Source organism: Andrena cerasifolii, chromosome 9, assembly GCF_050908995.1.
Source record: "Andrena cerasifolii isolate SP2316 chromosome 9, iyAndCera1_principal, whole genome shotgun sequence".
In the NCBI taxonomy this organism is placed as follows: Eukaryota; Metazoa; Arthropoda; class Insecta; order Hymenoptera; family Andrenidae; genus Andrena; species Andrena cerasifolii.
In genome coordinates this window covers 3,825,349-3,842,531 of record NC_135126.1, presented here as the reverse complement: position 1 = coordinate 3,842,531, position 17,183 = coordinate 3,825,349, and the positions used below count along the sequence as shown (strand labels likewise).

At 48.6% G+C, this 17,183-nt stretch overlaps 1 protein-coding gene across 12 annotated transcripts in view; it reads right to left on the bottom strand.

The window, feature by feature from the left end:
* Rbp6 (RNA-binding protein 6) overlaps positions 1 to 17,183 on the bottom strand; it is a 792,696-nt gene that overhangs the window by 172,831 nt on the left and 602,682 nt on the right. The gene's annotated exons all lie outside the window — the stretch shown is intronic.

Here is a 17,183-nt window from a genome sequence, read left to right as displayed (position 1 = left end):
GGGTCGCAGTATGTTGTATCGAATGACGTGCATCACCAATACTCGCTAAGAAAACAGTGCCTAGGAATTAACAGACACGTATTCATCCCACGCCCCTCGCTAACGCGCCCCAAAAACCTTTTCCTCCAAAAATCACCTCGATCCACCTACCCACTGCAAACACATGGTCCGCGCAGGTTCAAAGGCCGTCTGCCAGTCCACAAAACTGAATCCCCCGACTTGTCCCCAACAGTCGGTCTCGCGTCAAAATTGCCGCTCCGATCGATTCGATTGAAACGTTTAATTTAATCGCGGGCCATTACACGCGGCATGCATTCGTCCCCGAACGACACGTCCAATCGCCCGGCCAGCAAGGAATTCCTGTCAGTTAAAAATTCATACTGGAAACTTTTATTCCCCGGTCGGAGCGGCTTTAACCGTCCAGCGGGGATGAAAAAGGAGAAGGAACGGGGAACCGTCCTGTCTGAGGGACGGGGGAAGGAACGGAAAGGCTGACGGACCTAGGCGGCCGCCAGGGGATGCTGGATCCGATAAAATCAACGTGCAGCGATGTATGAGTCCGAACAGGGTAGGGGGTGGGGAGAAAACCTTAGAAGTGTATATTGGCGGACGGCGTACAGCGTCCTTTTATTTACGCCCGCATGAATATGCACCTGGGCGGGTTACCTGCAATTTATGTCAGCGGTACAGGCCGAACTAATTTCGGTAACAACCGCACGGGGTCAGATCGAATGAGCGCGGTTGCCCCCCGGGAATCCTCGATACTGTCCGGCTGGTCCGCAACCGGAAGCGTTTCCAGCGCCGACCCATCCTCCCCCGTTTTTTCCGTCTCGTTTTCTCTCTATTCTTCCAGCGCCGCGTTCGACTTTTTGCCCACGATTTTTTTCGACGCGCCCCCAAACCCCGCGGGCGAGCGGGCCGCGCGGACAGTCCCGAACACCGTCCAATTTTCATATTTTATTGGGCTTTATCGGCGACGATAAAAGTAACGGTCACCCTTAATTATCGCTGCAAGTGGAGCAGATACTAGGCGAGGCACGTTTATCGTTGACGGATTAACCGGTCGACGGTCGCTGAATTTCACAGTTCGTCCCGGTCGTCGTTCGATTACCGCGATTGACGTTTTCGGCCCGCTGCGCGGCAATGGGGGAACGCAATTGCTGAGGAATTATTAGGGGTCGTGGTGGACACTGGTCGTTTCTGATATTTTCAGGGGCATGTTTCATCGTGCGTTCAATGAAACGGAACGAGTTGCGCTCGGCGAGTCACTATGAATTTATCTACATGTCGAATTCTATCTCTTTCGCTTGGCGACTTAGGCCCGCTGCACACGTCCGATTTTTTAACGTGCGGTGCTTTTGCGTTGCTGGAATTACGGTTCAAGCAAAAGGGGTACACGGGCGTCCGTCGACGCAAAGAAATGTGCATCGCCTAATTTAATTTGTAGTACTTCAAACCGCAATTACGTTGCCGTACCATCGACGCACGTTGAAAAATCGGATGTGTGCAGCGGGCTAAAAAAGAGGTATCTACGAAGGATTAACCCTTAACTGGTATCCTGGGGTCAGTCATGACCCCAAGCACGCAAGGTTCGATGCAAAATATTTGGTTGTCTAAGTTTGTAAACTGAATTTCTAATTAATTTGATCAAAATAGTTTAACTTTCTACGTATCTATTATTTTATACATTACCTACGAACAAAATAGGTATTCATAGAGGTTGATCTAATGTCGACTTTACAAATTTCTGTGTCCTTTTTTATTTGGGGTCTGCCACGACCCCAAGATAACAGTTACGTTTGAAAAAACAGTATACCAGTTAAGGGTTAAATCGCTTTTACAATGTAAGAGAAAAGAGTGTGTCGTGAAGTCTACAGGATGACAGTCTCGCCTATGTGAAGTTACTTTCTGAAAAGGGGTCACTAACTTCTTCCCTGCATGCAAATGAATATCAAATCATCAATATCGAAGTTTAAACCCTGGCCAAGCTTAGAGCATGTAAACATGGAGGAAGCATGCAATGGGCGAAAATGTAGACAGCGGTAGAAAGAGAAAGATGTACATTGGGGACACCCTCTCTCTTTCGTACATCAAAATAAAAATACTGCCGCCCCTGGCGCTAGAAACAGAGAGGGTGTCCCCAATGTATATGTTTCTCTTTCTAACGCCGTCTACATTTTCGCCTATTGCGTGCTTCCTTCATGTTTAAATACTCTAAGCTTGGCCAGGGTTTAAACTTCGATATTGATGATTTGATATTCATTTGCATGCAGGGAAGAAGTTAGTGACCCCTTTTCAGAAAGTAAATTCACACAGGCGAGACTATCATCCTGTAGACTTCATGACACACTCTTTTCTCTTACATTGTAACAGCGATTTAATCCTTCGTTGATATCTCATTTTTCAATCTACTTTTACATGCTGGGTGGCGCACACTCTAATCACTTTTGAATGACTGCCATTTTTATCTAAAGGTTAATAAAGGTCTAAAGATCTCAATTTCAAGGTCTCTAGAATGTATTCCAATGGTTTTTTAATTGAAATTTTATCACAGTTTTTGTAAAAAAAATCTAGATTACCACATGTCGAGAAAAATCGAAGAAAATTTTCAAAAAATTGTAACTTTCACAGATTTCAATATTCGAATATTCAATATTTTGAGGAAAAAAGTAGTTTGTAAGTCGGCTTTGGAAAAAAAGGTGCCTACTTATTTTGCATATATGTAGAAGATAGGCTTTTTCGGTAATTGGAAAAACAGAGATATTCCATAAAGTTTCCCTCCTGAAACAAACCCAGCCATCGTATCTGTAAAGAACGAATCTAATACTGTTTCTGCCTATCAATCAATTCCTTTCCCCGAAGTTAAGTGCCCTGAAAGAGTAAATCCCAATTCCCTGTATTCCGTAAATTCTTTCCGATGAAACTCTATTTTCCGACACAATAGACGCTGCTTTCCTCCCCGGAAATGATTCGAAACAGTTGAACAAACCTCGCGTATTAGCATTTTAAACCAAGCGGCGAAAAGCACCTCGGGGGGGTGGTCTTCGTAATAACAATCCTTTCGCTTACAACAGTTTTGCGCGCCATTTACGAAGCGCCGCAGTATCTAACCAAGACCTTCCTATTCTCCAGCGGAATTTTAATAAGACTTTCGATGGTTTAATATCGCGGCCGCCTTAAAACCCTGCTAAAACCAAAGACGGAGACTCGAGGGAGCTTAATGGGAACAACACCGGCTACTTGCAGATCTCTGAACGCCGGTGGTGTAATGAATGCAGAGCTCCTGGATGCTGAGGTGAGTTACAGTCCACGTAGTCGATACTCGTAATTACCGCGAATGGGAGGAAGAGCCGGTCGGGATGCTATTTCGATAAGCTATTTCGGCCGCTTAAGGCGATCCAATTTTAAGTTGCACGGAATGTGAAATGCAGCAGCTGGCGCGAGGAACGCGCAGTCAGCGCGAGCCAAGTGCCACTGGCACTGATTCTCTTCTCTGAACCGCACTTTGGAACTTGATAAACTCGCGGCTCGATTATTGCGGCCATGCTTGTGATGAAGATCGATGCGCCGCGCGGCCGAAACGCCGCTCTTGTTGCACAATCCTCGGGATTAACTGGCATTTACTTGGTTTAAGTCAGGCGAATGTTCGCTGCCCGCCGCGAGAATGCGAAACAGACAGGCGCTTGCTTGTAGGAGGATCGATCGGGGAACGAACGCACGATTATTTATAACTTGTGCAGTGGACGCGGTGGTTGTTTCAAGAAGCCGCGAGTTTGGCTAATTCTTGCGGCGATATCCGTTGGGAGTCTGCTCAACCGCGCAAGAAACCATGAAGATTTCCAGTGTGCCTATTATATTTTACGGAATTTAAAACACCCCAAGTTTCCGCGCTACTTGCACCGTGATTTCCCTACATTTTCCACGCTAATCTTCTTTCTGCGCGACGGCACGGACTCACTAATTATTTTATTTACCCGGCGACTGTGGAAAAATTTTGATTAAATTCTCACGCGCATCGTCCTCGTGTAATTACGCTGTTTCCAGATGCAATTATTGGATACTTTCGTTCACGGTGTGCACGGTTTGCGCAACAATGATATCGACCTCTCGGGGAGAGTGCACACCGCTTGAAATTTAATTACAAGATTACGCTCTAGAGGCTCCGTGAGTTATCGCGGTGAAAAAGGCTTAATAAAAACGCATGAATATACGAGAGCTTTTTCCGCGACGCTAATGTGGACAGCCCCTGTAACAAAAAACGCGGAGGAACCCTGCTACTCGACCGTCGTTTCGACTGTACGCACGGGGCAAGAACGTTGGGAATGAATTGCGAGTAAATTCCGAAGTTCGATGGGGAAAAAGAATGAAATTAATATGTATGAATGTTCTGCAAAGCTCTCTGATGCTCTTTGCAGCGCAGTCGAGACAAAGCTGTCAGGCTAAACGACGAATCGCTTCCGTTTATTTCGGACGTTAATTCTAAGCGATGATCCTACTCTAATGTTTTTTTTTCCGCCGAGATCCCCTCGCGCTCTTGATGGTCCATTGGTGGAACAACATTGTAATCGGTTTGCTCCTCCCGTGCCTGGTAAACGGTTCGGCGTAACGACGGGTAACTTTGTTTAAAAAATTTAACCCCTCGGTTGGCGAGTGGAATAAGTTAATTGCGAGTGATCTCGATACAGGGTGAAAATCGCTGCTTCAGTGGATTTAATGGCAAAACGAGGAAAGCCAAGGGCGAAAATGACGATAATAAAAGTAACTTCGTTAAAACTAATTTAACTAGAAAGTTGGGAATAGTACGTTCTTTTGTTAGCTTCATTTTTTTTCTTTTTTTTTTTTTTTTTGTTTCGAGGGAACGCGAGAACTAAGACGAACTTTATATAGCGGGGGGAAAAAAATGGGGCTCGGACTCTCGTTTTAATTTCGCCGACCAAGTTCTCCTTTACTTTGAGAACCAATAAAGCTAAAGTTATAGATTAATAATGAAGAAACTTTTTCTTCTGTGCAATCTAAAATTGTCAATTATCGGGCGAGAATGAATTACCGTTATTTCTCACTCTCCCGCGAAACTTCGCCGTGTGAATTTAACGAGCGAATCTTCGCGTAACAAGTCCCCCGAGTCTGAATAAAGTGCGCATTCTCAAGCAGAAGTTACAAAATAAACTGCCCGGGCCTTAGAAACTAAACACTGGGCAAACTTTGCGCGGCTGAACTCGAGGCCAATAAGAAGCACTTGCAAACCCAATTTCAAAATAATTCAAACGCTGCTGAAGAAGTAAAAACTATCGTCGCTCTAATCCCTTTGTCATTACCGTTAATTTAACGTTCCCATTGTGTTCTGAGCACACAAAGCAGAGCAAGACTCCAAAATGTAGGAGGGAAGGTTCTGCGATACCTTAAACATTAAACTCTGAAGATCCTTCATGTATAAGCTCCAAATTCCAAGAATAGGTCACACAAGGGAGCAAGAACGGGGAGTTCTCTAAGCTCCCAGTGATCTTTCTTGCAACTGCACTTCCCCGACCTTATCCCCGAGCTAGATATACGCAAAGGTATTTCGACCGACAAAAGATGCCCCCCGGTTATCGTCGACGCTGCGTTCGCAGGTTGGCTCGTTAAGTAAGCGACCTTCCGAAGGGGAAGAGCGGTGGAAAGACACGTAGGGCGGCATTCGATGGGTATCGCGGAGCCGCAAAGTGTCCTAAAATATCACATGGACGGTGGGTAGGTGGGGCGGTCAGAGGCCAAGAATTAATAGCCAACGACACAAATTGGACGGGGGGCCCTGCAGCGCCGCGGAACGACTACATGATTACGGGTTAATCAGAATTAATTAAGTGCCATGGCATGCGCGTCACTACTTCGTTACTGTGACGCGTCAAGTGGCGAGCCGCGCTCCCTACGGTCCCTCCGTCGGCTTAGTGTGTGATCCTAATGAATGATATGCGCGTGCATGCTTCCGCTGCGAGGCTTCCGAGGGTTTAGCCGTGAGTAAGTCTCCTGAGGGGGGGAAAGGTGGAATAAATGAGACGGAAGGGATGAACGCGAAGGGAACGATTTTCCACCTTTCGGCGGATACGTGCACGACCTGTCGCTTGACGCAGCGGCCACACTGATTACTGACGCATAAAGGGCCGGGGACAACTTTCCTCGCCTTCGGTTCTCTTCGGCTGCGAGCAGCAGGCTGTGATACATAGCAGTGCAGCGGGCGGTAATAATTGATACATCGATGATGGCAGTTTTATACGTTCCGAAGATAATGTTTTCTTCGATCACCCCTGTTCTTGTTTATGGTTTAGAGGTAGATTAAACATTAAGCACTCGATCAATGGAGGAAGACACTTGTTAGACAGTTGTTAGGGACGCGTGAACTTGAGACCAGTTGGAGCAGGCATTATTAATACCCGTTTCAATTCGTGACCTGTTTCAGAAACAATCTTTCTAATACTTCCCCCAAAGTGTCTAGAGCAGTAGATCTGGGGTAGAGAACGGGGGACCCTTGTTCCTGAAACTTCTCCCATCAGCCAAGTCGATTCCTTCTCCAACCCGATAGTATATCTACGAATTTCCCAACAAGCTTCTGCCAGAGTTCCACGGGACAGAAATACCCGAGCGTCCCCCGCCGTGGTATCGCGCTTTTATCGCGTGCCAAGTCTGCCGGGGCCGATCGCGACGCAGCTCTTCTCCAGCGACGAGAGATCTCCCTACCCCGTGCCTACCGCGAGCCGCGTTCATCGCAATGGCAACCGGGGCTCCTGGCGGCATAAGCAGGAACAAGTAACGAGTGCTCGTTGCCGTGGAACTCTTCATTAGACGACTCCAAAATTGACTTCGCTGTTCTCCACTCGAGAAACTGCTCGAGCACCAATAGCGCGCGTGTATATCGGCATGCGCGCGGGTCTCGAACCCGGGATTTCCACCAAGACCGGCGGATTATGGGATTCGAATCGAGTCTTCCCGGGTCAAGGGTCCCCTCGAGCTTGAAACTGCGCCTCGCATCCGCTCGGAACGGGCGAGAAAGCGGGGGCGAACGGTCGCCCAAGTGCGATTACAATGAGAAGAAGATACGGAACTCGCGCGGCAGGGGGATGACGGTGATCGGTGGGGGGGGCTGAATAGATGGAAAGGAAACGAGCGTAGAAACGAAAGAACGGACGAAGTCTCGAAAAGAACTCTAATCCCAGGTCGCTCATTGGCCGGGGGCCAACTTGAGCACGTACAGGCCGCGCATCGTGGACGCTGCGGCGTGGATGAGTGCCCCGACGCTGCCTAACAATGCCGTCGAAAGGTGTCTAATTAAATAAGACGTACGGAAATACGCGGATCTCGTGGCTAACAAGCCGTCCCCGTAAGTGCGCGCCGTCGTTGACTTTGTTGGTGCTGTTGCTCTTGTCGCCGGGTCAACCGAGAAGAACCGGCTAGAGAGCTATCCACGCGGACGCCAGATGCTTCGTGTAATTGTAGTGCTACGGTTACACAGAGTGGATCTTCGCGGCTCGGAGGACACGGAGCAAGATGAAGCTTGCAACCTCTTTATCGCCGCCTTTCCCTTCTTTCGTTTGTCGCGCCAGGGAGGATGCGCTCAGAGTCCACCGAGGGTCGGGCAACGAGTCGCGGCTTTGAACGAGGGCGAGATGTGTGTCATGATTCTTTAAACTTGCTCACGGTGTTCCATTGTTCGGAAATGGAGGCATCGAGATGCCGAGCCCGATGTGCAACGATATTGATCCGGACGTTTGTTAGGTAGCTTCGGTAGTACAATGATTTAATAAAGGGACACCGAAATTCTTCTGACGAATGAGTGTGATTATTATTATTAGTAAATTAACGGGAGAACCCTTTAGATACAAAGTATAGAGCAAATTAGTGCAAAGATAAAGTAAATATAACAAAAACATAAAATAGCATAAAATGAAATGTAAAGCAATAAAATAAAATAAAGTGAGATAAAATAAATAAAAACAAACAAAACAGTCTGAGCCCTAAGACCTAATCACAGCACCAAAGGTGCTTAAATTAATTTAAATTGAATTAAATTACTGAGGTAACAGTCTCCTAAGCAATTGGTTCCTGAACGAAGCGAAGGAGACAGCGAACACGTCTATGTCAGCGGGGCACTGGTTCATCTCATCCATAGCACGATTTAAGGGATCGACAGTATAGTGATAATATTCAGGGACACCCGATACAAAAAGAGCTCTCGGACGCAATAACCGTTGTGGGGCTCGGAGACGAATCAGTGCGACTAAATCCTGGCAATTAATCTGGCCATGGATTACTTTATACAAAAATAATAGGCCAGAACAGATACGGCGGTGACTGAATTTAGCAAGCCTCATCATTCGCAAAGCTGGACTGTAATCATGGTCAGCAAACCGCATGGGGCTACCAATAGCTCTCATAGCAAATCTAAGAAACTTATGCTGGACCCTTTCAATTAAGCAGACATAATGCTTATGTTTTGGGCTCCAGACAACCGACGCGTATTCTACTAATGGCCTTACCAAAGCAACGTACAACAATTTCAGCGTCCTGATCTGTCTGAAGTGTTTGGCAAACCTGGCGATAAACCCCAGGGTTTTCATCGCCCTACACGTGATGCTGCGATAATGGTTACGAAAGTCCAAACCAGAAGTAAATGTAACCCCAAGGCCAGAGACTTCCGTCACCACAGCCAACGGAGTGTCAGCAAGCTTATACGACGATGGAATGCAAATAGTAGCCCTATGGGTCCTCAATAACATACATTTTCCGGTATTTAGGTGATTGTATAGTGGTAATATTGGTGCTACGTGTTCGCGTCTAGAACGCAGGTTGGTGTTGCGGTAGATTACTACGGGGGTTGCAAACATTTCCCAAAGGGATAAGCTCAGGAACCCGTGCCACGGCGTTTTTAGCATTCGTCCCCTCTGTCGCGAGGATCACAGCATTCACTCTGCTTTTCAGACACACAGCCACGCGCACGCAATCACGCGATTCCCGTGTCCGTCGGAAGCGAGATCATGGTTGCGTGGAAAGCTCGGATCGGCCGGAACGAGGGAACCGTTTAAGCGTGTCATCGTTGCGTGCCTCGCGCGAAATTAACGATACCTATCGGCACGTCAGTGGGAATGAGTTACGCGTTAAAGTACCGCGAGCCGAAGCTGGAATAAAACTCCAAGCGGATTCCCTTTGAGAAATTTGAGCGAAGGACACGCCCGTGATCAAAGACGAATCGAAGCTGGCGCGTCCTTCCGAATCAGTCCCGTGAAAAATCTATTAGTGGCGGAAGTGTGGCGTGTCCTCGAGGAATGCCCGGCGTGTCGATGAGGGAAAATAGAACGCGAAAAGATGACGCTTAAGCCGAGGGTAGGGGGGGGGGAGGGAAGAAGTTGATGCGATAAAAGGGAGAACTAGGCGGATGCCAGTCCCGAGGGGATAGAGAGAACTTTTGAGGAGGCAGTCACCGATTCCTAAAATCCCGCCGTTGAAACGACGACCATGCTACGGCCACTTGCTTCCATCTAATTCCGCAAAGTGACGTCTAAGCCTGCTATATGCAGGACGAAAGCCGAAACTCGACACTGGCTGAATAATGCGAAGATGTAGAGCGGGGAATCGCGGGCAGGGGCGAGGATCGAAGAACGCGGTCTGTCATTTGGATTACTTAAACGGTCTATCGCGAAGATCGATGATAATACCTCGCCAACATCGTTGACCCCCTTCGATATTTCCATTGGGACCCTCGAGGGGAATGAAATTCAGTTCTCCAGGAGATGCTACCTGGAACTCCCGCTGGATTACTCCTTCCCCGGGTATGATTTAATACTTTCATTCCAGTTGTGATCAGTGCGACGATTTTAAATAAAAACTACCCCCCCTCGACTTTCGTATCAATCCTGCTCACCAACGAGCTCAGCAATAGACTAATATCGAATGAACGAAATACGATAGTTTCAATTTGCAATATTTGCATGGTTCACAATGTCGCGCAACTGTTCGCGTTGCTATCGCCCCCGAAAATCGTCGAAATCACCCGCGACCCCGGGAAAGCCATCAGAGCACAGAATGCAGGACTCGTTCTTCGATTCCAATTTCCCCCAGTTTCGCATCGAAACCTTCCCAGGCGGACGGGGGGGAAAAAAAAACCGATTCGAAACGCTGGTCGGGGACCGTTTCGTATGCATGGCGTTTTGGGAAAAATTTAAGCCCGCTACGTGAACCGAATCGATCGGGGGGTTGCACAGCCGGCCATCGCGTAACCGGCCCTCGCTGTCATCGTCGCGGCGAAAAATGAAACGCGGAAGGAATCCAAACACCGAGCGGAAGGATGTTTCGGGCAAACACCGCGGCGGCGAGCCGCGCCCGCAATCTCGACGACGCGAGGGTGGAAGAGTGCCTCCTTCGGCGCGGCAGGGCACCGAGGAGAGCTGCGGCGGCACCGCTGAAGGCCTTCAAACGAAACTGTCCCCGGCGGCGGCGGATTCCTTCGCGCCATACCGAAATTCCACGCATCCGGTAAATACGCTGAAGGCGTCGCAGCGGAATTCAATCATTATGCAGGCCAGCATCCCGCGGTCCGTGCGCGCCGCTTTACTTGCCGCCTAGCGAGCCGCATGGCATTGTTGGTCAGCTCGTAATACAAGTTCCTTGGAGCTGATCCTGCGGGATATTCCTGTCGTCGTCGTTCCGACGGCGACCATGCCCAACGGCCCTCGTGAACTTCGCCTGGCATTCACCCCCCTGGCCGCTCGAGCAGCGTGAAGTAATAGAAAAATGTGAATGCGCTGTTTCCTTACACCTGTACACATTCTGTGCTCTTTTGCTTCCAACGTTTGCCCTGCGATTCCTGCTATTTTTTCAGTGAATCTTCTTACGTCATTTGAATTCGAATACATGCTATTAGCAGGTGAGATAATACGACGCGGTATTCTATTTTAAGGAAGCATGCTGTCGATAGCTATGCAAAATTTAGAGCGGAAAAATAGCGTCGTTCGAGAAGGTGCCTCCGAATGAAATTTACGGTAGCTGGCAGCCGGGTTCCACAGCCACCTAGGAACGCGGCCGTGATTAACGCGTGCTTCCATTCTCAGCCGGGCTGTGTTCCAGCATCGACTATAAACCGCGGTTTACAGTAAATCCAGCACGCGTTGCTGCCAGCAGCCTGCCGAGTGCCGCTATAACGCGCTTACATTAAGGCAGAGTAAACCGCCCGTTACCGGGACCTGGCGGTAGGTTTTATTCTTCTGCCCCGGGTTTCTTCTTTTCTTTCAGCCCCTCGTTTCGCCGCCCTCGGTATTAGAATGTCTACGAATCCTGCAGGCCGTGGAGCAAGCGGCCTTAGAAACTACGCTAACCCAGATCCCGCTCCTGCCCCGCGAGCGCGCTTGGAATTCACTTTTACGCCGCAGTAAATGAGGCGCTTCCCCGTCCGATCGCTGCGTTCACGGCAAATGAGACGGGAGAACGTCGGATGATCGAAGACAGAGGTTTACGAGCTGAATTGGAGATTATTTTACGTTATAGGTGGGAACAGGTTGCAGCGGTCGTTAGGAAGCAGAGGGCGGTCCGGGGGCGTCGGCGTTATTAGCTGCAACTGGCGCAACCTCGAGTCTTCGATAGCTAATACTTGCGCGGGCCAGCTGGTTTTGTGTAGTCAAAGTTAATTCGGTGTACAAAGTGTAGACAATTCTATCGTTTCAAATTCCTCTGGCACGTAACAACAATCTCCAGTGCTTCCAAAGCACAGAATCGTCCAATCTAGAAATTGTTAAAGTGACCAGTAGCATTGAATTTAAGAAGCTGCTGCAGCAGGAAAGAAGAATCCTAAGTAGTTAGAAGTACGAGAAACCATCGCAACTCGTAAAACAGTGCTCCCAGAATCGTCCGGGCCCGCTGAATCCGATCGTCAAAGCATTTCAAGGGAAGTTGTTTAACGACACCGTAAAAACCATTTGCTCGAGTCGCGGGAGTGGAATCGACAACGGCCACGGTGCCGCGAAGGACCGTTCAGGCTCTCTCTGGCCAGTCGATATATCTGCTGTCTAGGCCTGGATGTGTACACGGCAGGGTGAAATCGCAGCCCCTGCACCTCTATTGACATTGATGGGGTGACAAGCAACGGCGATGGTCGCCGGCAAGTAGTCCGTCGTCGTTTGGGAACCGAGGCAGGTTGTATTAGTGGCGGTGGTTAAGGGAGGAAATGGAGGGTGTTGCCAAGTCCCGACATGCCTCGCTTCGATTAATCAATGGGAATGGCATTTCGGAGAGGCGCTAGGCAAAGGTGACGCCGAAGGAGGTGACGCGGGCCTCGAAAAGTGACTACTCCTAGACGGATTGAGCGCGCAGAGGAAAACGGAAGATGAGGTCGGGGTGGACACTTTTGATGAATGGTGTCTGCTGGATGGATCCTTGTAGGCTTCCGGTCTGTCGCTTCTATCTCCCCCCCAACCCTTGGGTATTCATATCCCAAAGCGGTGAAACCGCTGAGACATCAAGGAGCTAAGAAGCCACGACGTGAATTATCGCCTTGTCCCTTATACGTCGGCAAACATTAGGATCGGTTTGCTGTAGGCCGAAGGGCGCAGATATAATGCCGTAGGAGGGGTGTGCCCTATTGTTTAGGCATGAAGTGTGTCCGCGGTTAGGAGGGTAAACAACGCGGAGCAGGATCCTCTGCTATCTGTTTCATGAATTAGCGACGAGATTCACGCTTTGGCGTGTTCGCCCTTCAAACGCGTTGAACATCTAATTACCTGAGGAATATCAGTTTTATAAGAGGAAGACTGAGTGGACTGTCAGTTTGCTCACCATTCGAGCAACGAAGGAACCGCCATGCAGCTTTTTGTGCTCATAATTAGCTATAGGACAGCGATTTCCGTTTCCCACCGAAAACCCACGTTCCTTCAACTTGTTGGCTCGCTGTTCAGGGGAGGCAGAAAGATTCTAATTCTTCGTTAATTAATGGAACGACATCAGACGCCACGTAAGAAAGGGAGAAGGGTGTCATGCTTCAAGAGTTTGCTGAAAGGTGTCCTCCATTTATCACTGTCTGGGACAGAAGTAGACGGGAGGAAAATCGATCCCTTACGTGTCATCCTTCTCTCCTTTCCACTCGGTTTCGCTGAAGAAGGGTGAACCGCTTCCGCGTACATAAAGCTCTGACACGTAATGCTCGCCACGAAACTTATTTTATATATATTTTATGATAATTGAGCGCTGGGCGCTCCGACGATTCGACATCGGGCATTCTTCTACGCCAAGGGCACGTACGCGCGTTACCGTCTAAAACTTGGCCTTTCCCGTCTGCTTCTGCCTATCTGGCGACGTATCCTACTTGAATATTCCCGTTTGAATACCGTGTCGTAAACAGGGAAGTTTATACTCCCCGTTGGACTAAGGGGAGGGTAGTTACACGATCAAAAATCTGTTTAAAGTACTTTAGTTCTGTCATAGGAATCATAAGGTTCCGCTGATTAAATCATTATTATATACAGTCACATTTTATGATGAAAAATTTGAGTAATATTTAACAGAGTTCAGCTGAATACTTACAAGTAGACTGAACTAAACACAGTGCTCTAATAGAAAATTAGCGTAGAATCTCTCAAGGAACCCGTGTTACCAATTTCCTTTTCAAGATGATTAATAACTATAATGAAAAATCTCCACGATCTGTAGTATCTAGCTTGTTTTTTGGTGAAATTACTTCAGTACCCATCGACCGCAATATGGTACGTACAATGAACTCCATGCTCCAAGGCTGAGGGAAAGTTCAACCTTCATTCTAGTAAGCGCGCCATAACCAACAGTCGCATTTCTTTCCTGCCCTTCGTCCCGTCGTTGCTTCTACTCGTATTCTTAGACACAAAAAGCTAGCGGGATAAACAGACACGGTATCGAACAAAGTCCCAGGTCCATTTTCCTTGGGACACAACTCACAGTTACGAACTGAGGACCAGATAACCCACGCGTCTCGAGCGAAGAGGAGCGGAGCAAGTAAAAGGGAAACAACGAGGGGTTTTGCATGACTGCAGGAAACAAAAGTGAGGATGCAGGGGGAACGAAAATTGAGCGCGTACAGTCAACCACGCAAGTTTATATTTAATTCAAATTTTGCTAGGTAGAGGCATAGTACTGTTGTTTTTCCATCTTGATTTTTTAAATGCTAAAAATGATTATTTTTTAAATACGCATTGCAGGACCAGTAAAGTGATTGTGCATAATGAAAAAAGTGGAAGATACAGAGCTCGAGAGACGTGTTTCAGTGGTTTCTAATGGGACGGGCAAGTAGTAGCACTCAGTATATGGTCAGACCTGGGTGGACAGTTCACGCTGGGCGCGTGTCTAACTTTCTCTTGAAATCGGATTACAACTGTCCCATCAGTAGACCATTATCATACCGAACACAGTACTGGAACCTTGGTATCACACGCCACACTACCACTTCGACAGAATTTAACTCGGTTACTGATCTTCTCCTTCCGACATTAAATCACCGCTTAATGAAACAGAAATCTCACACCTCGCTTAGTTATAATGACACTCGCCAGCGAGATTCTTATTTCGCACTCTGTATAATGTATTTCACGAAGACCACTGTACAAGCTGGGATGATCGACGGTTTTCGGTATGGCTGCCTGCACGTACACGCACACACCACCGCTTGAAGAAAGTAAAAAGCAAATGGAACGCGAGCCACGCGCTATTGCGAGTTTTCCAACTTTCCTAGGAGTTATCTGGACACCCCGAGTGAGGGTCTTAATTACCGGCCCGTTGGCTAAAGGGGTAGGCGGGGAGGGGAGAGGCACGGGTAGGAGCAGAAGCAGCCTTAAGCAATGGAGGCAGAGAGAACGGGGGTTGGAGGCAACAGGCCCGCTGGTTGGAAAGGATGGAAACTCCCCGGGTGCGAGATAACGTTTTCAATTACCTGCAGGATGTGACGTAGTTATGAGTTAGCTACCTAGAGAGGCAGAGAGAACGACGGGAGAGCTCTAGCTACCCGGCCAACTGCTTCCAGAAGATGATGAGCCAAGATGGGCAGAGCGGGATGGGCGACGAGAGAAGGCGGCGGGGGGAATAGACGTAGATACCTAATACTTGTATAGCGCGTGTCCTCGCGAGATAAACTAAACCCGATTAGAGTGTACAGCGGCCCGAGTTACACACCAGCCTGTGTACCTGCGCTCTTGCCGCAGGACGATCCTGGAGCGTGTTTTTCATCGGCCACTTCTCGAAAACTTTCCTCGTTCCTCGTCGTCTCCAGCGCGATGCCATCCACGGCGAGCGCAAGAAGAACGAGGGTGAAAAAAATGGGAGAGAGGAAGGCACGGGGACCGATCCAATTAGCAAACGACTTTAATGCAACGAAGAGGCGGAAGAAGGGACCTGGTCCCTGATAATCCTTCGAGCTCCATCTCGTTCAGCTTCCCCCGCCCCTGCTCGCCCAGCGCGAGATCCTTCGAATCCCTTCCTGCAGAATCTTCAAGGGTATCGCGAATGAATTTCCGACGGTAATTTTACGGCGACTACCTTCGGATACGTTTTATTCGAGGATAAACGCGTCACTGTACCTGGGATGGAGGGATAATCGCGACGGCTACTGACGATAGCTTCGAAAGTCAAGAATGGTGGAAGGAAAATATCATATTGTCAGGTTAGATGGATATTTTTCTTAGGAAATGTCTGTAGCCGCTTCGAAGGGACCTTTTACTGGTGCCCATATTATCATTCTCAGACCTGAGTTCATTTAATTTCCTGCTCATCGTTTAATATCTTCCCCCACGCTCCGAGCAACGATGATCATTTTTTTCCCCGCTTTATATATGCTCTCAGCGGCAATCAATTTTCATGATCCCTACACGAACAGCAACTTAGTCAGGCCGAAAGGTATACTTTTTCTCAACACGTGCACCCCCATCTTTGGCTGCTGCCACTGACATCGTATTTATCTCCTTAACTGCGCGATTATAGCGTAAAAACTGGCAAGAGAGGAATGCCGGGACACCGCTGGCTGCCGCTCCCATAATGCATTATAATGTATACGATGGGAAGAGTTCAGGCCGTTCATAATAACGCGAACAGAAATGATGCATAGCGAGTGTCCTGGCCGTTGTTATTAATACACTACCGCCAGCCGTATATTCCGGAGCCTATGCACAGAAATGTGCATACAGGATTACGCGCGCAATTAGTAAAATTACAATTGGGCATGTCGCATATTTGAATTCTAGCAAAACCTCTCGATTTTCACAGGACTCTCTACTATAATAATACGATTTTCAAACAACCCTACACGTCATTCGCAGAAGCGACCCCAGAATTTAAACTGCAATCCGCGTTGCACTGTCTGCTACCAATCGATCATCAGCGACAGCTGCAGGCAGCGGTATCCTTTACTTGTGTACCCCAAGAATTGAAGCTGCGATCCTCGACTCACTGTTCAACTATCAGCGCCTAGTGGCCGTGTCATCGAGTCCAGACGACCGAAACTCCTCTAAATCGGAGCTGACGCGAGCTAGCGTCGCCGTTCGAGTTCTCGTTGCCCCGCTCGCATCACCTTAATCAGAGAAAAAGCGACACCGAGCAAAGGAGATACAGCGGCTCAGGCAGAAGGAGGCGGAGAGTGATGTACGAGGGAGCTCTTTTCCGTTTTCCGGGTGCACGAGTTTCGAGTTACGCGAGCGCCAGCAGAAAACTTTGGCCGCCTCTGGCCCGAGGGACTTCGGTTCGCAGGCTTTCGCAATTTATAACCTCCCTAACTGAATCCAGCGTCGCGCGCGGCGTGCTCTTCATTTCAGCCCGCGTGTCTGCCGCTTTTAATCCTGCCGGCGACCTGTAATATTCGTTCGTATTCACCGGCGCGAGACCTTAATCGCTGGAACGGTAACTGGAACACGCGTTATACCCGACTTTTATATTCCCGCTGCCTCTGGGGTCCGCGGCTGTCTTGGAACCCGTTCGCGGCTTTTCGCCCTTTGTTGCCGTTGTAGGTGAAAATATTGTAGGGCGGAGGCACGTAACTTCGAGGGCCGTTTTCACCGAGTTTCGGTAACGCGGTGCTTCGCCGGGAGCTGTCCGGCGAAACTTTCGATGGGAAGCATACATTTGCAAATATTATCGTGAATTGTTGAATGCAGGTAGTCTGAAATTTGTTTCGACGCTCAGGTGTTGCGGAAAATTTGGTATCGCACGCCGCGCGG